The following is a 26115-nucleotide window of genomic DNA, read 5'->3' as shown; positions in this document are numbered from 1 at the left end:
GAAATGGAAAAGTGAAAGAGAAGATACATTTAACCTGCCCCTCCTCTTCCTTGAAGACTGGGCACAATCCCCTGTCGGTGGTCGACTGGGGTGGCTCAGTCTAGTGAGTGGGCACGCCAGCATTCTCAGCCCTCTCCAGCCCAGATGGTGTCCTGGGAAGGGGGACGGCTGTCGCTGAGGTAGCAGCAGGCCCAGCTGAGCCCCACAGAGCTTGGTGCCCATTCATCAGCCTCAGCAGGATCGGACATCTGCCGCTGGCATTTCCAGATGTTTGCCTTTATCACACGTTGATGCGGCTCAGTGTTTTCATTAAGGGCCTCATCAAAAGCTCTAGCTGGTTGGAAACGTGTATTGTTCATTTTATTTGAGTTCCTTATCATGTTCAAAATGTTCCAGGCGCCATTAGGAGACACAAAAGCCTCAGAAAACACAGTTTCAGGGGGCGGAAGCTCACCGTAGCGTGGAGGAGACACGGCCACCGACATTTACAAACATTTTGCTGAACAGAATCAGCTGTTAGGCATGAGAGTCGCTCAAAGCAGCACAGCAGAGCACGGGGTAGTTGGCGGGGGGAGGGTGGTGGTAGAGACAGGATTTAATGTTCGCCTGCGGGAAATCTTCTAAAATCATATGGGTGTTCCAGTGTTCCAGGCTGTTTGTTCATTAACAGGGTCTTCCGATTACTTCCCAGTGAGGATGGGGTGTGGGGGCCAGATAGGAGGCAGAGGCTTGGTCAGGAAAAGAGGAAAGGGGACACACATTTTGGCTTGAGATTAACCTTTGAGGTACAGGGCCAGGCATATTATAATTAATGCTTAATCATAAATGGAGCTTGGCCGGATGCATTGATTCACACACAGGTTACTAAAGGCATTTAGGGAAAATAGAATGTAGGCAATGAGAACTGTCCTCATCAATTTGTAAAATTCACATCTGAGACAGCATGCTGGAAGTACAGAGAATGCTCCTTATAGGTATAAATTAAAGCCATCTTCCTCAGAAAAGGATAATTTAAATGATCAATAACCTCTTGAAAGAATATCTGGAGGGTATATGCCTTTTAAAAATTGACTTTGTTCATTCTCCGCCTCTTATCAAAAAAGGGTTTTAGAGGCTTATAACAAAAGATATGACAGTGAAGTTATTAAAATAGAAATGGGAAATTAAAACCCAGTCGGAAAAGAGAATACAAAATTTCTAACTACAGCGACTAACCTTCTGTGATCAACCTCTAAATTTAATCCCGAACTCCCTGGAATCCAAGGTGAAGAGGGAAAGCAATCAATTATATAGGTTCAGCTACGTTTAGGACAAAGCATGTCAACTCATGAGTATTTGATTATTTGTGAATTTATAAAAGTAAGAGAGGCAGAGGAAACGTCTGTGAAAATGGGGGGAAAGATTTTTTTAAAATATCTGGAAAAGGAAGGATGGATTTTGAAATTTTGGGGTGAGGAGCAAAGCTTAGGCAACAATGACTGATGCATTAACTAAGATCTGGGTGGGTGAACCTGGGGTGGCTCCGATGCAGTCAGTTTATTGTTGAATAAATCACTTCAGTGGTGAGCGAGCCAAGGTCAGGACCAGGACCCAGGCATTTGGTGTGCCTGGCCTGTCCTTGGGAAGAGGCCGTGTCCTATTTCTCTGTACCAGTGCCTGGTACATCGTGCACATAAAGAACTCAACCATGGCTCTGTTTCTCCCGGGCTGAGAACTCCAGGAGGGCAAGGACGCAGTCCCAACACGCCGGGACGCCTAGTCCTAATAGTGACTCCTAGTAGCCACTCAGCTGGATGGAGTTGGATGCTAATAGCTCACAAACTAAAAATGGGAAACGTACCATAAAATGCCAACCACTGTTCATGGGAGCAACTTAGTGGGAGCATTTTCCCAACTCTCAGTGGCCGCGGTCAAATCTGCCAGCTTTCGTGGTGGGAAGTCCTGGATGGACCTGCCGGGGTGGTGGGGGCGCGTAGTTATGAAGAGTTGGATGAGTGGGTGCAATTGTGACGTTGGACTTCTTTTTCAAGAGCTCTGTTGTGGCCCTTCTGACAGAATGCTGACTGCAGGGCTCTGCAGGCTGTGTCGGTTCTCCTGTGGCCCTGCCAGCGGGGAGGTGGGGGAGGGACCCTCAGTGACAGCGCTGACCTGTCTCTAGCTGTCTTCCCAGCAGGCTTTAGGGTGAGATTTGAGCAGGCGCCACATTCCACTAGCTAGTTTGCAGCCGCCTTTTATCCTCAGTCTCCCAGCAGATTCCTGAGCTGCCCTGAAGAGCCTTTCTGTTTCACCCTTTTCTTTGAGGAGTCCCTCGAGGGCTCATTTTGGCCCTGCAGAGAATGATTTTGCCACAGGGTGGAGCCCTGGGCTCAGACGGGCAGGGTCTCGTGGAGGCCCCTGAGGTCTGGAATGCTGGGGCCGCCACGCGGGAGGCTGTGACGTGGACGTCAAGCCCCCAGGAAGGGGGATGCCTCTGCCAGCAGGACGTGGCCTGTGGCCGGGGTAGGCTGTGTGGGTCCCTGGGGTCCCATACTGGGTGTGTGTTGTGGGGGCAGTTGCGTCTGAAGCGAGGTGCTGGGAGACGGCAGGAGCGCTGGTCTGGGCAGGACAGCAGGGGGCATCTCTGAAGTGGGGATTGGCATAGTTGCTCAGTAACACTGGATCAAGGGGTCCGGAGGGTAAAGGCCTCTCGAAGTCCTGTTGCAGTGTCTGGCTTGGAGCCCAGGCTCCCGTAGCTGTGGTTTACTGTGCTGGTGACCCTCCCCTGGAGGCTGAAGGACCCTCCAGTTCCATCCCTGCAAGTCCTCACTCCCTCGATGGAGGAGACGCTGAGGTTATCAGCCACTCAGGGAAGCGTTGTGGCCTGGCTAACCCTGTGTGAGAAGTAGGGCTCTCTGACTGCCCTGCCTGTCCCCTGAGGGCTGCGAACTGAGTGCTGTGAAGGCCCCCAGAGAAGGCTCACAGCACAGAGCTGTACATACAAATGCCCCACAAGGGCTGGCGTTAGTGTTAGAAACCAGGGTTGCTCCGCAGGCATTAGGAAATACAGGGCTCCAGGCGCAGATTTTAGTGTCAGGGTTCCACTGAGAATCATTTTGTCTGTTTTTCTACCACCATGGATGGAAATACTGGAGTAGGTCCTAGATTTTTTGTTTGTTAGTTGCAGAGTTGCCCAGACATGGAAAAGGACGTATAAGCCAGAGGAAGGGCCAGCAAGTCAGTCAGGTGAAATCAACAGTGATGGCGGTACTGGTTGCAAGTGTGGGCCCTGAGTCTGCAGTGGACGGAGGGAGTTTAGGCGGAGTGAGGACTCCTAACAGCTGGACCACGGCATCTGAAATGTGCCGTCAGGAGTTGCTCAGACTCCGCAGCAGATGCTGGGGTTCTGCCCAAGTGAGGATTCCGCCGGCCAGCTTGGCGGCCACTTCGAGAGAGTGGGGGCTGCTCAGCATGAAGGTGTGAAGAGAGACCAGAATGAGAAAGCAGCAGGAGGAGACCGTGTGGCTGAACTGGCCTAAGATCTGAATGCCCCTGAGGTCATGGGGCAGGGTGGGGTGGGGGTGGCGCAGGCAGTGTCCAGACAGCGCCAGCGTGTGTGCCATCCCTCGGGTGGCTGTACCTGTGGGGAAGGTCAACCCAGTCCCCCTGCTCCCAGAGGCCTGTCTTCCTGCCAGGACCACCTCAATCCAGTGATCAGAGGCCAGCACACACTCCTTGGGCACTTGGTACTGGGGCGTTGCTGTGGGGTTGGAATGGGGAGCTCCAGTTACAGGGGTCATGCTGCCTGGCCAGGTAGGGGCCAAGAGCTGGGGTCTGAGGGCAATTCCCTGACACCCTTCACCATCCTCTGCCAATGTGACCAGTAAAGTTCAGGATGGAGGCCTGTGGGGCCCAGTCAAGCCCCTGTCTTGACTCCTGGCTTAGTCACCTCTGCCTCACCTGCAGTCACAGATGGAGGTGTGGGGAGCGATGGGTGAGAGAGGAAGGGGCAGGGTTTGGACTGAGGCTGAACTGATGGCCAGCTGGGCCACCCACAAGAATCAAGGTGGGGTAGGTGGAAGTGACAATGGGTAAAGATCAAAGATGAGGAGGAGGCAGCAGCAGAGGAAGGCACAGCCAACATGCAGAGCATCCTTCTAAAACCAGCTGGGTGACTAAAAGTGAGCCCCAAGCTTTATCTCGACTTCTGACTCTGTGAAATGAAGCTCCCTCCCTGTTCTGTCCTGATAGTACCCACAGGAAGGGGCTCTGATACCCCAGAGACCCAGGGCAGGTGGATGGCCATCAGGAAGTGCAGAGGGTAGGAGTTGGGGGGTAGAAGTGGAAGTGATGTGCAGACCCAAGGAATTCAGGAGTCTGATCACCAGGTTTGGAGACAGGGTGGCTGGGAGGCCACTGTGCCTTGAGTAGGAATGAGGGTGTGCAGGAAGTGTGTTTTGTAACATGATGAATTCAAGAAGGTGACTGGCAGCTGCAAAAGTGGCCCTGGACCAAGGAAGCCACAGAGGCGGGAGGCTGGTGAGGGTTGGTTGCAACAGAAAGTTTATGAAGAGCCAAGGGGCTTCCCTGCTGGCTCAGATGGTAAACAATCTGCCTCCAGTGCAGGAGACCCTAGATTGGGAAGACCCCCTGGAGAAGGGAATGGTAACCCACTCCAGTATTTGTGCCTGGAGAATTCCATGGACAGAGGAGCCTGGCGGGCTACAGTCCATGGGGTCGCAAAGAGTCAGACACGACTGAGTGAATTAAGGGGCATTTGCTGAGCAGAGAAACAAGTCAAAGGTAGTGCTGTGGGGAGGACAGTCATCTAGAAGCACTGATGCATCGGGATGCATCGGGATGCATCTAGAGAAGGTGACAGGAGGGAGATGAGGCAGGAGATGGCTGGGAAAGTGCATCCTGTGGAGGCTGGGGCGACAGGGGCAGAGCTGCGCAGGAGAGGAATGGCAGAGGGATGGGGATGGCATGCAGATTTCGAGGAATGAGGGGATGGTGAGGACATAGAGGAACATTTTACTGACAGTCAGGGTTCCCCACATAGCACCTCATAGAACCATGAGTCCCCACTAGCCCAATGCCCCAGTGCCATGATACTTGCCATTCCTGGCTGCCAGACACAGCCCTTGGGCATGGGCGGGGAGGAAGTCCACAGCCTGGGTGACAGCCCTCAAGTCCCACAAGTGATCAGACCACCTAACACCAAACATATAAAAGGTCAGGATCAGGACATTCAGCAGATTTCCAGCTACTTGTACCTCCCCAAACATAGCTGTAACCAGTCATAATGGCTGCCACTGCCCCCCAATAAGAGGGGAGGACCCTGAAACCCTCACTCAGAGCCAGCTTACTTTTTTTCCAATTCAGGCTATTTTATTTTATTATTTTTTTAAAACTTTTGTATTGGGATATAGCAGATTAAAAATGCTGTGATAGTTTCAGGTGAACAGCAAAGGGACTCAGTCATACATACACATGCATCCATTCTCCCCCAAGCCCCTCTCCCATCCAGGCTGCCACGTAACACTGAGCAGAGTTCCATGTGCCATACAGTAGGTCCATGTTGGTTATCCTTTTTAACAGAGTGATTATCCTTTTAATAGCAAAGTGTACATGTCCATTCCAAACTCCCTAACTCTCCTTTCCCTCATCCTTCCCCCACCCCAGAGCTGACTTGCTTTTATATAACACACAGTTCTGATCAACATTGTAACCTGGTTTCAACTTTTTAAAAAAATCAAAATCAAGAGGAAAAAGCACAAGGTAAATGGCAGTGCAAATCTCTAACGTGTGAGATCATGATGGGGAGGGCTTGGCCTGGCCAAGCTCTCAGTTCCCAATGAAGACTGACAGTGTATGATTGCCACATTTTCATAAAGAGGATCTAGAGTTACAAAGACATTGTGGAATAATATTCCATCTCCGTTGCTTAAGAAGGCAGGGCAACTCAAAAAGATACATGTATTATCACCCCAGTGTTCATTGCAGCACTATTTATGATAGCCAGGACATGGAAGGAACATAGATGTCCATCGATGGGGGAATGGATAAAGAAGAAGTGGTACATATACACAATGGAATATTACCCAGCCATAAAAAAGAATGAAAAATGCCATTTGCAGAGATGTGGATGGACAATAGAGATTATCGTACCGAGTGAGGTAAGTCAAACAGAGAAAGACAAATATCATATGATATTACTTAGATGTGGAATCTAAATCTAAAAAAAAGGTACAAGTGAACCTATTTATAGAACAGATACAGAGTCACAGATGTAGAAAATAAACCTATGGTTACCATGGAGGAAGGGAGGGATAAGTTGGAAGATTAGGATTGACATATACACAGTACTGTATATAAAATAGATAACTAATAAGAACCTACTGTATAGCACAGGGAGCTCTACTCAATTCTCTGTAATGACCTATATGGGAAAAGAATCTAAGAAAGAGTGGATATAATTGATTCACTTTGCTATACAGCAGAAACTAACACAGCCTTGCAAATCATCTATACCCCAATAAAAATTAATTTTTTAAAAAAGAAGGCAGGGCAGTGTATGGTACATGTTAGGAAGTGTTTTTAAAAGTTTAGGTTCTTGAGCAGGGAATGAAACCCCATTTACTGAGCACGTACTGTGTACGGTGGTTTAGTCACTAATTCGTGTCCAACTCTTGTGATCCCATGGACGATAGCCCGCCAGGCTTCTCTGTCCATGGGATTTTCCAAGCAAGAATACTGGAGTGGGTTGCCATTTCATTCCACAGAGGATCTTCCCAATCCAGGGATCGAACCTGGGTGTCCAGGCAGATTCTTTACTGACTTGAGTCACCAGGGAAACCTTACTGTATGTTCACCCACCTAAATACCATTACCTCCTAACAATCCTGCAAGTTATTATTATCTTTACCACTTTATAGAAAAGAAAACGGAGCTGAAGTGATTTGTCCCAGACACACTGCTAATGCTTTTTCCACGTCACCCTTGGCTTCCTGCAGTTTCCTGGCAGGGGCGTGTGTGGAAAGCCTGCTCTCTGACAACAAGTGGGTGCCCTGGGCTGGAGCCCAGGTGATGCCCTCTGGGGCAGTGCTGATGCTGGCACTGCCCCATCAGCTCAATGTGGGGCCCGATGTTCCTGCCTCAGCCTCCACAGCCTTGGAAAGTCTGAGGGGTGGCGGCGGGGGGGACCAGCCCCACTCCTGCCCCTGAATTCGGGACAAAGCCTCCTGCCCCCTCTCCACGGGCAGACCGTAAGCAGCGAGGTGTTTGCAGCTGAAAGACAAATCGCAGCTACGAGAGCCCCGTCATAAGGGGTGGTTTTGTGAACCCCATCCTCCAGGGAAGATCACTACTGAAGGACTCTAATACTGACAGGCTCTGTTTTTCATTCCCTAATCATTCAGAAAAATACATCCATCTCCGTAATCATTGAGGTTTTTCCTGTGTAAAGGTCAAACTATAAAAAGATAAGTGGACTCAGAGAAATCCAGGCTAGTCACGAAAACGTGGCGGTCTATTAAAATGGATCCCCAAAGGGATTTAATCCTCCTTCAGAAACAGCTCATAATAATAATCCCCTCTTTACTCTCCCCAATGTGTGTTAAGTTTCTGTTTTTAAGTTCAAGGACATGCAAGTGACTGAATTGGTGGAGCCTGGGCCGTGCAGACCAGGGTCCTAGCTGAGAATCTCTGACCAGCCATTCCACACCAGAAGCCTGGAGTGAGTACCCTCACCCCTTGAACCTCATTTCCCTCACCTGCAGAATGGGGAAGAGCCCCGGTCTCGGTGCTATCCTTAGGGGCCTGGGTGCTGCCTGGCAAGGTGCAGGCCTGTGGGCCTTTGAGAACCTTCCCACTAGCCCGTCCACACTCTCCAACTGAGAGGCAGATAAGTGTGTCCTGGCTTGGCTTGCTGGCAGTATGGAGGGTGCTTCTGGACCACGGCCTGGCCCGGAGACAGATCCCCTGCTCTGGCCTTCTTCCCCGCCTCTGGCCCCCCAGACGTTCCCAGACTCTGATGGGCTCTGCCAAATGGACTTGGGTGACCTGTGAAGGCCTTGCAGCTAGAAGATAAACAAGTATCTGCGAGATCCCCATCACGAGGACATTTTAAAGGGCACTTGGTAATTTAACTGCTTTTGTGAAGCTGAGCAAGTGTTGGGGGAATGATAGAGTATCTTGAAAATTCAGCCTGGACAGGAAAATCCTGGCTTTCCTCTTTATTAAAAACTTGGAGAAGATCTTTAAGGGTGTTTTTTGGGAAGATAAGGAACAGCTGTGTCCCCTGTTTATTAAGTCAAGGCCCCATCTCTGGTCAATTTTGTGCAGCCCTGCTCATGAAATAGGCCCAGCCTGGTCTCTCCCGCACTAGCACCCTGACTGATGGCATCTAGGAGATGGCAGTCAGCTTTCCTGGTGGCAGACCCTCCAAGACGTGGGAGGCTCCCACATATAGGAGCTGACTTTTGTTTCTTGATTTGTGTCCAAGTAACCCAGGTGGTGCGGTAGTAGAGAACCCGCCTGCCAATGCAGGAGACGTAGGAGATGTGGGTTCAATTCCTGGGTTGGGAAAAAGATCCCCCTGGAGGAGGGCATGGCAACCCACTCCAGTATGCTTGCCTGGGAAATCCCATGGATAGAGGAGACTGGCGGGCTACAGTCCATGGGGTTGCAAAGAGCTGGACATGACAGAGCACACTCAGAGAAACAGAAGAAACAGTATGGGCCGAAATCTTCAGGGGAGAGTGCTGGCTCTCGGCTCCAGCCAACTGGGGTGTGGCAGGAGACGAGGCTGGCCACAGCCAGATCCCACAGCCATCAGCTGGAGAGAGTGGCATGTCTCCTTTGTGCTCTACAAAGGTCACACGGGCTGCGGGAGGGGAAGGGCTCAGAGAAAGGAGGACCCGGTCGCCTCAGTCACCCGGGGACATGGTGGCAGGGGAAGCAGAGATGATGAATCTGGAGAGCTGGTGGGGTGGTGTGACATGGAGGGCAAGGGACAGATGGGCCTGGGAGGAGGCCTGGCCACTTGCACAGATGTGAGGGCTCAGCATGGGATGAACGCGAGGGGAGAGGTATGGATGTGGGTGTTTACGGTGAGTCAGTCATGCAGGTTGAGGTGCCTGAGGGTTATCCAGGTGACTGAGGTGCCGTGGAACACAGACGTGCACAGTAAGGGAGAGAGTCAAGAGAGAGGTGGAAAAGTGGATGAGGCCGGCTCACAGGTGGCCAGTAACTGAAGCCAAAGAGTGGACGAGATCTCCCAGGGAAGGTATAGGGTGAGGCCTAAAGAGGGCCAGGACAAGCTCCAGGAATGACGGACATTCAAGCTTAATGAAACAGACTCCACGGAGGAACCTAAGGAGTGGAAAGAAGGGTGACTGGGAGAGTGTGGTGTCCAGGGACCCCCGAGATGAGAGTCTGCAGGGGTCAGGGCCGTGGAGAGGGTTGCCTTAGAGACTGGGCTCCTGGTTGGGTTAACCTGTGGGTGATTGAGGTGGATTTGGCTCAGCCAGCAATGCTAAGGTTCATGCTGTGGTTTCAGCTAGCTCTGCAGATGGTCTGTTTTCCTGGAGAGAAGATTCAAGGTGGGCTCCTTGGGAGTTTCCAGGAGATCTGTCAATGGAAACTTTATTCCACATCTTAAATTATCTCCCTGACAGGATCTTTTTAATTTAGATTAAAATGTAACCAGGGCTACTGTGTTTATATTATTTTAACCTGACAAAAAATGTTTATAGCAAATGCTTATATTAAACATTAACATGAGAATATTTTACTGTCCTTTAGGCTCTTCAATGAAGAGCCTAATTTTAAAAGATCTGCAAATTACATGTGTAATTTGTAGGCTCTCAGAGAGAATCTACCTCTTCAGCTTTATTTCAGGTCACCAGGGACCTGTCTTAGGCCATTAGGTATTTAATGTGACACACTCTGCTTTGCAAAGTAAAAGAGAAAGGGCTGTTTTTGGCTCGGATACAGCAGCTTTGCCCCCAGATGTGTCCAACAGCCCGATTTAGTATTAAAGCTCTGAAATGATTGATTATCCATTAGGGCAGCTATTTAAAGAGTTCATTGAATCGGCTTCAAACCAACAACAGCTGCGCCGCAAGGGCAGCTAGGCGAGGCCGGGTAGAACCAAGTGGAACCTGAATGGAGCTGTGGATTCTGCCTTCCGCGGGGCTCCGAGAGCAGACCTCCATCAAGACAAGTTCCAGGTTGCTGTCGCCTTCTTGCCTGGTGATCAGGCAGGTGCCAGCCACTGCCTGCCGGACCGCAATCAGGGAGGACTCCTCGCTGGGAAGGAAAACTGTCACGGGCACGGCTCAGAGCTGAACTCTTCTCTTGCTCTGCCTTGCTCCTCCCCACCCTCCTCTCTCCCTTATGTCCTGCCAGGCCCTTCTCATCTACCCCTCCCTGGGGCCTCGGACCCTCAGCTGTCCTAGGCCTACACTCCCGCCACACTCTTGCCTCCCCAAATCATTGCAGCCGCCCCAGCAGGGTTTGCCCCTAATCCCTCCTGACTCTCTCAGGCAGCACGGCACCAGCAAACTGCAAAGCCTCAGGCCATTGTTGTCTTCTCCCAACCCTGGCAGGTTTCCTCTCACCGGCACCACCCAACTCACCCTGCCTCCTCCTCGTATGCTTAGCAAATAGTTTACCTTGGCAAGTTCACCAGGAAGCAATAATACTGCTAAAGGCGGGTGCTTGATGGACCTTTACTTTTTGAAGTTGCGTATGTGTAGGTAGGTGTACCTTTGGTGGGTGTTAAGCAGTTTCCAGGCTGAAGTTAATGGCTGCCCACATAACCCTAGCAGCCCCGGGGCTCCAGCACTGTCTGCTTGGTGTGTCAGAGCACAGGCAATGCTATATTCCCGAGACGCCTTGGCTGGTCCCAGGGTCCGCTCTGTCCAAGCCCAGGCAAGAGGCCTGTGTCCTTGGAGGATGTGTCAGTGCCCCCCAAGAGCTTTGTGGTGGGAGAGCTCCCTACGGAGTGCTGGGGCACTAGTCACGAAGGCTGTACCCAGGAGCTCTGTGCAGTGGCTGCTGTGGGGTCTGCCTAGCCCGTCTTCAGGGTTGGCACCACCATCCCCTAGATGGAGCTGTGACTGTCTCACAGCCACGTCCCTTCCTGGAATTGCCCTCGGGGGAGGTGACCTACATCTCTCAAGGTTAAGCCCCGTCCCAGAGGTTGGCCTGTGGCCATGACCAGCTGAGGGGGAGGAGGCTCCAAGCCCAGGCCCTTAGACCACTGTTTGGGACAATTCTGAGGGGCCATCTCAGCTCCTGAGTTCCTGGAGAACTGTTGAGATCTCAGGTACAACGGCAGTCAGGCTTAGTTTCTCCCTCTGCTCAGTCCTGCCTTTTTTTCTTCCTTGCACTCACTGTCAAGTCTGCACACAACTCGGGGAACCCAGTCTAAGAGAGCTGTCGTGGCTGAGCTCAGGGAGAGGCAGGGCTGACCCAGCATGCACCCCCCACCCCAAACTCTCAATCCAGAGCCACCTGCCTGGCCATGCTGTGTCAGGGCTGCTGAAGTATCTCAGGTGTTCTGTTCTTACACTCAAGCCTTCCTAAGAGGTTACTTGGGAGATACATGGGTTTGGACAGTTGGAAAAAATTGTGCTGCTTTGGGCCCTTGGTCTGGGTTTAAAAAAAAAAAATTTATTTAGGCTGTGCTGGTTCTTTGTTGCTGTGCTAAGCTTTTCTCTAGTTGCAGGGAGCAAGGGCTACTCTCTAATTGCTGGTGTGCAGGCTTCTCATTGCAGTGGCTTCTCTTGTTGAGGAGCACGGGCTCCAGGGTGCCGGGCTTCCGTAATTGGAGCTCATGGACTCAGTAGTTGGGGTTCCTAGGCTCTACAGCACAGGCTCTATAGTTGTGGCTCATGGCCTTAGTTGCTCTGAGGCATGTGAGATCTTCCCACACCAGGGATCGAACCCGAGATTCTTCACCACTGAGCCACCAGGGAAGACCTAGTCTGTCTTTGATTTGTAGCTATGCCACCAACACCAACAACTGGGCTCATGATCGGGCTTTCTCTGCTTTGGCTGCAGGAAGCTTGGAGCCCATTCCGTGTGTTGCAAGACACCCTGGTACCTTCTGAGTTCCCTTAACACACCTTCCTCAGTATTGTTATTTGGGTTGCTTTGCCGTATCATGCAACTCTCAGAGTTGCCTTCGTGTCTGTTTGGAACGAGGTCGGTATAAACGAGTAAGCACATACATACAGCATTAAGGCTGTGTTGTCAGACAGACCTGGCTGCTGGTTATCAGGTAGGACATTTGCCAAGTCACAACTTCTCTGAACCATAGTTTCTTCAGCCAGAGAGTGGGCCTGATGCCTGCATCACTAGATTATTTTGAAGATACATACAGTAAACACATGGCTAATGCATATCAAGTGCTCAATAAATGGAAGACGTTAATAACACTTTTTAAATGAAATTGTGTTGCTCTCGCAAACCTGTCCTTCCAGGTAGTCTGATCTCCTTCATTACTCCCTGTCACATGCTGGCTGTTAACCAAGATACATTCCTGGGCCCTTGAGTTTATACTTTCTTGTGGAAGAAGGATGCCCACCCAGACATCCACAGCTCCCAGCAGACTGTGTGGACCAGTAGCAGGGCCAGTGGAGATGCTCACAGATTGTTTATCCAGGCAGGTGGATACACAATTAAAACACTCATGATATAAATGAGCACATACTTGACTGGAGAAAAACTAGAACCTCTTCATGTAAACTGAACCTTCAGAAAATGAAAAAAAAAACGTTGTAGATGAGAGATTGGTGATGAGTAATTTAACCAAGACGATGTAAATCTAGGCTTTTGAATACTTTAAATATAACAGCTTGATATAAAAAGAATTGCACTAAATTTTTTAAAGCTGAGATCTTCCCTCGGGTGAGAGACTCACTTTCCTGCAGAGACACGTTCCCCAAAAGGCAAGTGGAAAAGGCGAAGAATCACATCCCCACCGCGTTCCCCTCCCCCAGCCAGCTTAGGAGGGTTTCTAAGCATTTTGTAGTCTGCCCTCACTCCCCGCGTGCCACTCAATCACCTTGCAAACCAGTTTGGAACCTGTATTGGAACAGAAAAGCCCATTTCAAGAGGGTGGTGGCTTGGGAAAATCTTTTATTTGTCCCTAAGGTCAACAGGTCCCTGACTCTTCCCCTCATAAAAGCCACATGGACCTGACCCTTGCCCTGGAGCTCATCCGCAACTGGGTGTGAAACTAGAGATGCTAGTTTTTCTTGGGGGTGAGGTCTATGGAGCAGGAACCGCCCGCAGGCAGGTCTAGGACAGGTCTCATGGGTGCATCCTCTTAGGGAGGACACGGGGATGGTGTGAGGGCAGGATGCTGAGGATGGGGCTCAAGGGCAGGATGGAGAGCAGGTGGAGGAAGCCCCGGTTGGTCTTTTTGTAGGAGCGGGCCTCAGGAAGAGGGAGAGGATCAAAGAAGTAGAGGGAGGCTGAGGCCCAGCAAGTACCTGGTGGGGCATTTACTACTGGAAAGGTGAGGGGTAGCAGGCCACACCCCTGAGGCTGGCTTGAGAGGGGCCAGGTGAATCTGGGAGGAACTGCTGCTGAGCTGCTATGGCCACTAGTGAGAGGGGGAGAGGCTGAGGGTTGACGACCCTTCAGGTCAGGCTTCAAGAGCCTTCCTTTCTGGGATCAGTCAGCGCAGAGGGACAGTTGATGCCTGGGGAACCAGGGACGTCCTCCTCTATCACACAGGCAGCCCCTTGTCTGTCCCCCTCAGTGCACAGCCTAAGGAAGCAGGTGGGGCAGGGCTCCATTTTCAGTCTCTTTTAGCATCTATTGACTTTTTTTCTTAAAAACCTGTTACCTACACATTTCCTTGCACCTCCAGAATTTTGATGAGTGAGAAAACCCACATACTTCACCTCCATCTCAATAAGTTTCTTCCCTTCCCATGGCAGATAGAGGGTCGGAGATGACCAGGGACCCTCCCCGGTGCTTGACATAGCAGATGCCTCAGAGTCCAGTTTCCAAGCACTGGCTGGTGCATTTACCCCGAGTAATGATGATGGTGATGGTGGTGGTGGTGATGAAGCACACAGCCTTATTCCTCAAACAAGGATAATGACAACAATGATAAAGGCAGCAGCAGAGCGTCAAAGAGAGAACAGACTTTGGAGTCAGACCGCCTGGGTCCGAAGGCCAGCTCCACCTCTCACTGGCCGTGGGAAACTGGAGGTCGCTTGACTTCTTTGTGCCAGGCTCCCTCATCTATAAAATGGGGCTCAGTGCCTAATTATGGGGTGTGTTTAGATGGGTGCCTGACATGTGCTAGCATTCTTACCAGCTATGGCTCTTCTTATTTTATTGATATCATTGCTGTAGGCACGAGGCCTTTTCATGTACTATATCATTTGAATCTCACAATCCTATAAGGGAGAAGATATTATTATTATTATCATCACTCCTTATAGATGAGGAAACTGAGGCTCAGAGAGGTTGATGGACTTGCCCAAAGATACTCAGCCTGGTACGGAGCTGGTCTCACCCTTGCAAAGCTGTACAGCCTGGTTACTGGAATGATAAGTGGCGCTTCATCGTGATCCCCGCCCAGCCGGATAGGAGGTTCTACTGCTTCTACTTAATGCATGGAGATAACGGCCAGGTGAGTTAAGCAGCGCCCACACAAGCCTGCCTCCCCTGGCTGAGCTGCTTTTGAGCCAGCTGATCAGGACCGCTCTTCAGAATCACAATTTAACTGCTCTGCTGCGTCCATTGTTCTGTGCATGGAGGCAGCTGCCCCCCTGGCCATCCCACTTGGCGCTGCGGCAGTGATTAATAAGGACATTCTGCATTCACGGGAGGCCTCTCAGCCAAGGCCTCCGAGTACTTTGCAAGCATTAATTAAGCTTCATGGCTGCGGCTCAGGTACGCGGGGGCCCTGGATTCAGTCTCCATGTCTTTAGCTGATGCAAGAAGACACCAAGTCTCTCCCCTAGCAAGCCCTGGCCTTCAGCCTGGCCAGGCCCCAGTGGGCATTCCTCATCCCTGGGGTTTGACCAGAATCATTTGCAGAGAAAAGACTTCCGCTTGTTCTTCCAGACTTCAGAATAATAGCCAGTACTTAGAAGCCATTTCCCATTTGAGTTAGGTCCAGGCCAAGAGCTCCCTGGCTGGGCACTACCTGGTGCCCACTCCCTGGCCCATCTCAGTTAATGGGGAGCCAATGTAGCCCACAGCTGGCACCTTCCAGCGTATTGAAACCCACTGTGCTGTACATGGGCCTTCGGGTCAGGCCTGGCCCTGCACCACCTCTGCAGTGTCCCCCACCCTTCACTCCTGGTTCTACCCTCAGATGTCTGCCGCTTGCCTACTGTGGCTCTGACATCTGGAGCCAGTGGGGAGGTGGGAAGAGACCACATAACTCAGGGTAGAAAGCTTGGGCTTCTACTCAAGGATGTGGGGGAACCACAAAAGGGATGGGCAGGGTCAGATTTATGCTTTGAGATGACAGTTCAGGGAGATGTGTGGGAGGTGAGGGAGGGGGAGGCCAGAGGTCGTGGGGCCAAGAGGAGGCCGGGGTGATGAGCCAGGGGAGCAGGGATGGGACTCTAGTGGGCCGTGTCAGTGGAGGGAAGGAGCTTGAGAGGCGTTTAGAGAGGAGATTTTTAACTTTTTATTTTATAATGGAGTATAGCCAATTAACAGTGACAGTTTCAGGGGGACAGCAGAAAGACTCAGCCATACATATACATGTATCCATTGTCCTCCAGACTCCCTTCCCATCCAGGCTACCACATAACATTGAACAGAGTTCCCTGTGCTTTATAGTAGGTCCCTGTTGGTTATCCATTTTAAATATAGCAGTGTATACATGTCGATAGAGAGGAGATTGACAGGACTTCGTGACTACCTGGAGGCAGCATGAGAAAGGAGGAGGATCCCTAGACGCCCCTCTGGGCTATCAGATCCATTCCACTGGGCGGTTTTGCCCTCCGTGTCCAGCACTGGGCTCAGGGAACTTGTGACCAACTTGGCATTGTTAGTGCAGATGGGCTCCCCCAGCTTCCCCAGTGAAGTCATATCAGAGGGAGCAACCAGACCCAAACCCCTTGCTGTCCCCTCCCATCTCCCAGGCACCATCCTTTCTGGCTTGGCCAGGGATTGAGGCCCAGTACTGAGCACTCATCCTTCACTCCTGGGCTGTGGACATGCCAGGCCACCCCTGAATTGACTCACGTGAGTCTGGGGGTGGGCATTTGTTCCCCACTTGGCTGATGAAACCAAGGCTGATGAAACCAAGAGGTTAAGTGACCTGCCTACCTGGGCTGAGTGGTGGCCCCTGAAAGGTGTTCATGCCCTCATCCCTGAAACCTGTGACTGCGTTACTTTACCTGGTAGAGGGAACTCTGCAGATGTGATTAAGTCAAGGATTTTCACCTGGAGAGATTACCCTGCATTATCTGGGGGGCCCGATGTAATTACAATGATCCTTGTAAGAGGAAGTGGTAACGCCAAAGGTGGCAGAAGGAGACAGGCAGAGAAAAGCAGAAGTGATGTACTTTAAAGATGGAGGAGGGCACCATCAGCCAAGGAATATAGGCAGTCCCTAGAAGTTAGAAAAAGCAAGGAAATGGATTCTCCCCTGGAGCTTCCAGAAGGAGCGGCAAACAGCTGACACTGATTTGAGCCCAGAGAAGCTTATTTCAGGCTTCTGACCTCTGAAACTGTGAGATAATAAATTCCTCAGCATCGTCCAAGTACATCAGAAGTTCCCAGTAGGAGGTATCGTTTAATCTGGGCAAGAGAAGAGGTTTGTTTGGATTCTGCTCAGGCCGACACAAAATCACAATCAGCCTCTTTCCTTGCCCAGAACGGGGGAAGCCACGGGTGCCAGGCCTGGCCCTGGGCAAGACAGAGGGATGAGCCCCCTGGAAATAGGCCGGAAGAGTGTGGGCGACAGAAGATAGGAAGGTATTTGGAGGAGGAAAACAAGAATTTCGCCATTGTCACAGAAGTATGAGCCCCAGTGGCTTGAAGTGCCCGGCAAGGCAAGAAGCAGTGGGGAGGAGTTCCGGTTGCTACTGGGGGTCTCTGCCATAGGTGGATGATGCCAAGGATCTGCAGAGAAAGGGGTGGGGGCAACATCCCCTGAGGCACAGATCTGAGATGAAGGCAGATTCCTTCCCCTCAGTTTAACCTCCAGGGAGAGAAGAGTGAATCTCTGCCTCCTGTGGACTAATCTGCCACAGAGAGGGAGGCAGAGGTGGGAGTGCCTGGGTGGAGCCACACTGGTTCTTCATCAAAGTGAGGGGGTTACAGTTAGGATTTCTGAGGCCCCTTTCCAGCTTAAAGTGTCAAATTCTCTTTGACAAAGAAGTTTCTTTTACCATTGTACATATACGTGGACCTGCCCTGGTTTATAGGGCTTTGGTTATGATTAATCACATTCACACTGTCCTGGGGTGGGGGGCAGTTTGTGGTTGTTTGCAAAGTTAAGAGTTCATTGATCACAGCCTCTGAGGCTGGAACTGGTATTGTCCCATCTTGCAGTTGAGGAAACTGAGGCTCAGAGAGGTGATGTGTTTGGGTCAAGTTAGTTGTCAGAGCCAGGATTTTTTTTTTTAATTTATTCAGGCATTGGTTGCAGCATTCAGGATCTTTAGCTGTGGCATGTGAGATCTAGTTCCCTGAGCAGGGATTGAGCCTGGGCCCCCTGCACTGGGAGTGTGGAGTCTTAGCCACTGGACCCCCATGGAAGTCCTCAGAACCAGAATCTTGACTGAGCTTTTCTGGCCTTTTTATGACACAGCAGGGAGCTTAAAGAACATCCTGTTCAGGCCTGCTCTGTGACCATACCTGGCAGGGCTCCAAACTTGTCCTGGGATACCTCTGCTTCAGGCCTGGACGGGGGGCCTTGGCCCACCCCACTGTTTACCTGCTATCAGATATTTCTGAGCTTGGCCCTGTTCCAGGCCTTGGGGAGCCCTAAGCATGAAGGAACAGGCTGACAGATGCAGCAAGTCATGGAAGCTGGCGTGGGCGGCCCTGGAGCCCAGCAGGGCCTGAGTGGGGGCTGCTGTTCAGCAGCGTTGGAAAGACGGACCATTCAGAGGCCTCAGTAGAGGGTGGGGCAGCCCACACTGGGGTGGACCTGGCCAAAAGCGTGAGGGTAAGAGGTCGAGGTGACCAGGGACTGGGGAGCACTCCTGCTCAAAGGGAGGCAAGCCCTCCCTGCACAAAGTCAGACGATCTGGTTCCACCTTCTCCAGATGTTGCCTTCCTTACTTGCCCTTCCCTTTGCTCCATCAGAGGAAACCCCTGCAGAGCCCTGGCTTCACCCTTCAGGGATTCAGGTGTGGGTTTGAGGTGGTGGGGAGATGCTGGGCCAGCACACACAGAAGCACGGCAGGTTGGTGCCCAGGGCCAGGGGGTGATCACCGCCCTCCCGTCCTGCCACAGGGACAGCTGTCTCCTCTGATCCTTTTCTTTGGCCGGGAGCGCTGCCCTGTCCTTATACCACTAGAGCGGCTCTGTGTGTACACGACATAATATCACTGTCCTGCAGGTGCTGTCTGGGGGTTTTGGATCTTGCACCTTCCCTCAGGGCATCAGCCCTGCTCTACTCCCACTTTGCTCGCCCTTCCAGGTGGTGTCATGGGGGCTGCAGGGGAGTAGGCCTCTCTGGAGACCCTTGTAAGTCCTGGACACTACGTGGAGAGCATTGGTGGTGGGTGCCAGGGGTGTGTGGCATCATGGAAGTCGGGTTGGACCCAAGTGTGCCATGACTGGTAAAGTAACTTCACTTCTGAACCCCGGTTCTCTCGTCTATAAGATGGTTGAGAGGAAGAAATGAGAAAATTCTTACAGAATGTTTTAGCACTGTTCCAGGCACCCAAAAGCTCAATAGATGCTATGTAGTTCCCCTGCAAAACTGTGGCCCTGGTGACTATTGTAAACCAGAAGAGATCCTTAAAAAAAACAGTCCCCAATAAAGGGTACAGAAATCTCACAAGACAGGGTGGAAGAGAGGCCTGGGCCTCAGTCGATAGAATGCTGTCCATCATGGCATACCACCCCCACATCATCTGACAATAATAGGCTTAGAAGGGCCAGAATCAGAAACTCTGGCTTTACACTCTTGGTTGTAGATTCTCAGCACACAGAACAAAAAGATAATCCTCATGGATGTCACAAGAAGTGGCCTGCAGTCAAGGCTGGAACTGATGAGGAGGACCTCCTCTATTGAAAAGAAGTAGGATGCTTTGTGTATGGATGTGAGAGTTGGACCATAAAGAAGGCTGAGCACCAAAGAATTGATGCTTTCAGACTGTGGTGCTGGAGAAGACTCTTCAAAGTCCCTTGGACTGCAAGAAGATCAAACCAGCCAATCCTAAAAGAAATCAATCCTGAATATTCATTGGAAGGACTGATGCTGAAGCTGAAGCTTCAGTACTTTGGCCACCTGATGCAAAGAGCTGACTCATTGGAAAAGACCCTGATGCTGGGAAAGATTGAGGGCAGGAGGAGAAGGGGGTGACAGAAGATGAGATGGTTGGATGGCATCACCAACTCAATGGGCATGAGTTTGAGCAAACTCTGGGATATAGTGAAAGATGGAAGCCTGGAGTGCTGCAGCCAGTGGGGTCACAGAGTCGTACACTACTTAGCAACTGAACAGCAACAACACTGATGCTTGGGGCAGATGTAGTATAGGCAGGAGCCCTGCAGGCCAAGAGGGTCTCTTCCAGCCACAAGGTTCAAAGAGTCTATGTGAAGAGTCAGTGGCTGGGTTTCCCTCAGTGGGGAGGGACAGGGACCAGCTGCCTCATCTCCCCAAGAGAACCTTTGGATCTGGGGGACATGGCAGGAATGAGAGGAAACTCAGCTGGATGCCAGGGGGACAAAGGGAGGCCCCTAAAGAGCCAGAGATCTGGCCACTGGAGCAGATCTAGGATGGGAAGAAGGCATAACAAAAGTCTGGGTGGACAGAGGCAGGAAGCTGGAGGCCCTGTGGGAAGCAGCAGATCCTAAGCTCTTTGGATTGTTGGAGCTGTGAGAAGACTTCCTCTATGCTGGGAGGCTGGTGGATACTAAACAAGATGTTTGGACCAGGCCCACCCCCGGCTAGTGCCCAGTGGCAGGGATTTGGAGAACAGGCAGCCCTGCTGAGTGAGGGCAATGCACACGACCCAGAAGGGACGCACCGAGGGGTGCCAGCCCCTCTCTTGTCTTACACTGCAAAGAAGGCAACTGCACGTGTGTCCCTGAGGTTGATGATGTACCACCAGCACAGAGCTTGGCATTTGGGGGTGCCCAGAGGAGTGCTAAGGGGGTGGCTTTGACCAAAAAAGGAATGGGGACCCCTGGTACTGACCATGGACTGGATTTTTCTAAGGAAAATCTTTAGAGTTCAGAGAGTAGAACAAAGTTAAAAATAAAAGAGGGTCTATTTTAGGCTCTCTTATCTATTGCACTAATCATCCTGCCCCATTTTTGCAAAGTGCAGAGCATAGTTCTAAACAGGATTTTTCTATGATCAGCCATTCAGGCAACATGTGTGCTGAGTGTCCAAAGTTTCATGCAGAACCAGGTTCCAGAGGGCCCAGACATAGGTATACCCACAAGGAAATGAATGTTGACTCGATAACCTCATTTGGTCTACGACAACCCTGTCAGCATGGGGACAGGGCACTGGGAGAAGAGGAAACAGCGGGCAGGTTGGCCAAGGTCAAACTGATAAGCAGTTCATGATCAGACCAGGAAGTCCTCTGGCTTTCCCCATGGCCACCTCGAGCTGACTGCCAGCTGGCCCGGCAGCTCACCATGACTCTTACAGAAGTGACTCACTGATGGCATTTCTAGTGGCAGCTGCTGAGTGTCTGAGGGAGAGACAGCCTTTAGAAAACATGCAACAATGAAAAGCTCCTAACAACTGATATAAAATCAATCCAATGAGGAAATAGCACCCCACATAGAAATATCCCCAAGAGGCTGAGAGACAGATCTACACTCCTCGAGACTCTTCCTGGCATGACCCTTGCTTCCCAGCTGTGGCTGTGCCTGCGTTTACATCCACCAGCCAGACTTGGGCCTCGGCCCTGTGCTGCTCACCGCCTTATTAATAAGAACAACAATACATTTGAGAATTTCCCTCTGCCAGGTGCTTTAAACCTGCTCATTCAATCCTCCCATCAATCTGCTTAGGTCCATGATTTTTACCATTTCATAGATACTGACAGTCACTCAGCTCCCAAGTTTCAGAGATTTAAACTCTGTCTGATTCCAACAAGATGGCCTTTCTACTTCTCTCTGGTTGTCAGACTTGAAGGTGGCAGGCAAGAGCTGGGAAGAACTGGGAACGCATTTAGTGAAAGAGGCCCCTAAGATATCCTGAGGCCCTGGGCAGCAATGTCTGATAGAGCTTTCTGTGATGATGCAAGTGTTCTGTGTCTGGGCTATCCACCTTGGCTGCCACTAGCCACGCTTGGCTATAGGGAACATGAAATGTGACTGAAAAACTGCATTAAAAAAAAATGTATTTATTTTTGGTTGCCCTGGGTCTTTGTTGCTGCACATGGGCTTTCTGCTATGAACAGAGGCTACTCTGTGTTGCCGTGCGTGGGATTCTCATTGCAGTGGCCTCTCTTGTGGAGCACGGGCTCTGGGGGCACAGGTTTCAAAAGTTGTGGCTGGCGGGATCTAGAGCGTGGGTTCAGTAGTTGTGGCACATAGGCTTCGTTGCTCTGTGGCCTGTGGAATCCTCCCAGACCAGAGATCAAACCTGTATCCCTTACATTGCCATGTGGATTCTTACCCACTGTACCACCAGGGAAGTCCCCTGAGTTTTTAACTTATGCTAAATAGCCATATGTGGCTAGTGGCTACTGTGCTGGACTAATACTCACCGAGGGCTGGGGGCAGAAACCAGCAGGATTGCACTAGATCAGGATCTGTGCAACTCGTGCATTTGGGTCATAGGAACAGGACAGGGAATTGAAAATGGCTGGGGCCCAAGCTGGCATGCCGTGAGCTCGGGCCTCAGTGGGTGAGGCCTCTGCAGTCACCTCTAGGTGTGGGAGCTGAGACCTTAAATCACAGAAAGGAGGGAGGGAGGAGTGGGCAGGGAGAGGTGAGAGGAGGGGCTTGGAGAGTGGAGGCAGGTATCAGAGGAGTTCACCCGAGGACCCAGTCCCTTGTTCTCTGAGCTAACGCCCCATGAATCCGAAGGAAAGAAGTCTTCTCAGTGTCAGCTAGTGGTTCTGCCCCAAGGGGAAGCAGCTTCCTGTCCCTCTGCCAGGTGCCCTAGACTTCCTGTGAGCTGTGTGCACCTCCGTCCACATCCTTTTCCTTTGTTTGCTTTGGAGCATCCAAGCAGCCTGTGCCTCATCCTGGGAGCTGGAAAATAAACATCACCGTGGAGACAGACTCACTTGGCTCCGCTTACAGTGGCTGACGGCCTGCGATTTTCTAATTCAAAGGCCCTTTGCTTCTGTGAACATTGCCCTAGAAGCTTTGCCCAAGCATTGCCCGTGGAAAAAAATATTGGAAGCCGAGGGCAATAAACTGCCTGTGATCGGAAAGACTTGGGAAGATCCCTGACAAGGCATCAGAGGCAACACTGAATAGGACAGCCTTACGGGCTGCCTCAGCCACTCGGCTTTTGGTTTTGCAAACTGAATATGCCCCTCCACCAGCTTCTGCTGCACCCTGCAGATGTGGGGGTAGTAGTGCAGCACCAGAAGGGCCTGAGCAACTTGCTACAGAGGGGCATCCTTGCCATGGGCTTTCAAGGGCTGGGATGGATTTACCCTTTGTCCTCATGCTGCCTTGAGCCTGGACGTCTGGACCAAAAGGGCAGGAGGTTGATCACAGCACTAGTTACAGGGAGTAAAGGGCCCTCCCAGGGTGTGACGCTGAGACTTGGGACATCCAACTCCTTTCCTGTTCTGATTATGGAAGAAGAAGAAGCAGTGTTTGGGAAGTTTACAAGAGCTCCCTGAGGTTCCCACACCCTGGAACCTTCCATCTGTGCTTGAGCCTGGACTAGGGGCTGGAGAGGGTCAGATGAGGACACAGGTGGCCACGGTGCTATGTACAAATCACCCAGAGCAGGTCGTGATCAGTCAGGCTCTTGATTCTGGGAACTACAGTGAGGTCAGAAATCCCAGTGGACAGTCAGAGCAGGCTAGCCTGCTCCAGCCAGAGGAGCCTCAATGATGTGCCCAAACTTGGCTGCCCCATGAGAGGTGATCCCTCTGTGATGGCTGCACAACAGGTGCCGAAGATGAGGCAGACATGGGTGAGGGTCTAGGCTCCTGCAGGGTTATGGATCTGGAGTTGGTCCTGGTCCACCAGCTGCCCCGAGGCTAGGATATAAGGAAGCTAAGAGCTGTGTTACTGGAAATCTGGGCTCCTGTGTGGGAAAGCCAAGGCTGTCTGCTTTACTGCTGGACGTAGTAGGTTCAGTCCAATCTGCCTGCCAGACCGTGCACTTTTGGGGTGAAGCTCAGTGTAATAGGGGCTCAGATGGTAAAGACTCTGCCTGCAATGTGAGAGACCCAGGTTCAATATCTGGGTTGGGAAGATCCTCTGGAGAAGGAAATGGCAACCCACGCCAGTATTCTTACCTCAAGAATCCCATGGACACAGGAGACTGATGGGTTCCTTGGGGTCACAAAGAGTCGAACTAACACCTGCACTTTCACTTACAGAGCCAGGTACCAACCAGTCAGAACCACATGCAGGCAGGTTCATGCTCTGTCCTGGAGCATGGTTCTAAAAACTCCACCAGCCTCTGTGTCTGGGGACCAGGGAACTCTGACTGCTCTGGCAACCTTGGTGCCCGACTAGATTTCCTGGGAAGCTCTGAGTGGGTTGGGGGATGCTGGGCCTTGGGGCTACAACACTGATTTCAGGAGAACCGTCATTTCTGCTCTCAGCGGGAGCTTGGTGCTCATGTGATGGCCCCTTCCTTCCTGGCCTGCAGTGAAGCCTGATCAACTGCAGCCTGGTTGGGGATGAGCAGAGCTGTGTAGCTCAAGGCTGACACAGGCCTGTCCCAGTTCTCCTTGTCAACATGAGTCTCTACCAGCCCCTTGGGCTACGCCCTTCCCAGTTCTTTTTCCAAATGAAGAACTTGAGGACGAAGGGAGGAAGCTCTTCCTGGACCAAACAGTGGGGCCCATCTGAAGTTGTTTAGTCTCTAAGTTGTGTCTGACTCTTTTGCGACCCCATGGATTGTAGCCTGCCAGGCTCCTCTGTCCATGGAATTCTCCAGGCAAGAACACTGGAGTGGGTAGCCATTTCCTTCTCCAGAGGATCTTCCCAACCCAGGGATCAAATCCAGGTCTCCTGCTTGGGAGGCAGATTCTTTACTACAGAGCCCCCATCTGAAGAGAGTAGAGTAGTTTCTGGGTCTGCATGAGGAAAGGAATTTAAAGTTGGGCCAGGCTTCCAGGGTGATTGTGAGAGGAGACAATACTTGCTCTCCTGCCCTTCCTGCCAGCTCCTCTACCCACATAATGCTACCTCCCACTTTCCCCTTCCCCTCTCTCCCTTTCTTTTTCTTTCTGGGAGTGCACAGGAACATTTCCCAGAGAGAACACGTGAAGCTCATCAAAGCCCACTACACTGTCCCTCTGCAAATATTTGGAGCAGCTGCTTTCTTTTGCCTCCCCAGTCACGCTTTTTATCGACTGCAATGCCAGGGCCACGGCTTGTGATTCTGTGGCAAGAATCAATTTCATAGATGTCAATAAACTAAGAGGAGGATTAATCCGGACTCTGAACATGACAGCTATTTTGGGTCAAGTCTACATTTCACTCCTGAATGGACTCTGGCTTACCCCTCCTTTCCCTGGTTCAGCTCCTTAGCTTTCATTTTGAGTTCACACACTGAGTTTGGCCATGTGCCTGTGTGGAAGCCCTGGGCTAATTTCCAGCCTTGGGGGCCTTTCCCCCTTATCACCCCTACTGTTCAGCATGAAAACCAAACATTATGGAAGAGAATTTGAAAATACGTCATGTGGAATTGTGCCTGTCTCAGAGCAACAAATTCTGTTAGGTTTCCCCCTTCGATCTGCACCCATGTGTGTGGTGGCTGGACCTGGGAATTCTCTTTATGGTCTATTTATTCAGTTAATGTTAGATGCAACTCCGTGTGGACTTTGAGTCTTCAAGAGCATCATTTCCACTGGCTGCAGAATGTCGTGTCGAGTGAGTAGATGTGCATTATTTAATCACTTGTCTTCTGTGCACATTATTGCTGGAAGCCAGGTCACCTGACCTGATTTTGGCTCATAACACACATTTGCCAGTCCCAGTGCAAGGAGGTGCAAAAGTGGGGCCAGATTTCAGATGCATTTATTCATGAAATATTTATTAATTGTCAGTTAAAGACCAGGAAACATGCCACGGGGAGAGAACAAGGTTTAGGGGAGTAAGAAATGTGGCCCTAGATACCCAGTGGCTTGAGAGTCTGGTTGGGGCAAGGAGACAGAACACCAGGCCTCACATGATGGATGGATGGATGGATGGCGGGGGGTGGATATTAGGGCTTCTTATCCCCAGGGAACTTATATTATGCTGGTTCTGAGAAACTAGATTCTCAAATAATTGGGGCTTATCTTTTAAACATTGATGCATCCTCACTGAGGGTTTTTTTTTTTTTTTTTTTTAAGCAACTAGTTTTTTTTTTTTTTTAAGATTTGTTTATTTTTTGACTGTGCTGGGTCTTCACTGCTGCTCATGGGCTTTCTCTAGTTGGAGTGAGCAGGAGTGACTCTAGTGGCAATGTGTGGGCTTCTCACCGCGGTGGCTTCTCTTGTCATGGAGCATGGGCTCTAGGCATGCAGGCTTCAGTAGTTGCAGTGCACAGGCTCAGGAGTTGCGGTACATGGTCTTAGTTGTCCTGTGGCATGTGAGATCTCACTGGATCAAGGGTCAAACCCGTGCCTCCTGCACTGGCAGGCAGATTCTTCACCACTGAGCCACCAGGGAAGCACTACCAATTTGTTACTGATGAGAAAAGTAATAAAGTTCGAAACTATCTTATTGGGTTGGCTAAAAAGTTCGTTCGGGTTTTCCATACCATCTTCTGGAAAAACCTGAACAAACTTTTTGGCCAACCCAATACCT

At 51.0% G+C, this 26115-nt stretch overlaps 1 protein-coding gene and 1 long non-coding RNA gene across 2 annotated transcripts in view; one reads left to right on the top strand and one right to left on the bottom strand.

Annotated features, from left to right (window-relative positions):
* SMPD3 (sphingomyelin phosphodiesterase 3) overlaps positions 1-26115 on the bottom strand; it is an 84144-nt gene that overhangs the window by 41378 nt on the left and 16651 nt on the right. The window lies entirely within an intron of this gene.
* The window catches only part of LOC113876690, a 51022-nt gene that overhangs the window by 20826 nt on the left and 4081 nt on the right, over positions 1-26115 (top strand). The gene's annotated exons all lie outside the window — the stretch shown is intronic.

This window comes from Bos indicus x Bos taurus, chromosome 18, assembly GCF_003369695.1.
Source record: "Bos indicus x Bos taurus breed Angus x Brahman F1 hybrid chromosome 18, Bos_hybrid_MaternalHap_v2.0, whole genome shotgun sequence".
In the NCBI taxonomy this organism is placed as follows: domain Eukaryota; kingdom Metazoa; phylum Chordata; class Mammalia; order Artiodactyla; family Bovidae; genus Bos; species Bos indicus x Bos taurus.
Note: the sequence above shows the minus strand (reverse complement) of the source record. Positions and strands in the feature narration are given on the sequence as shown.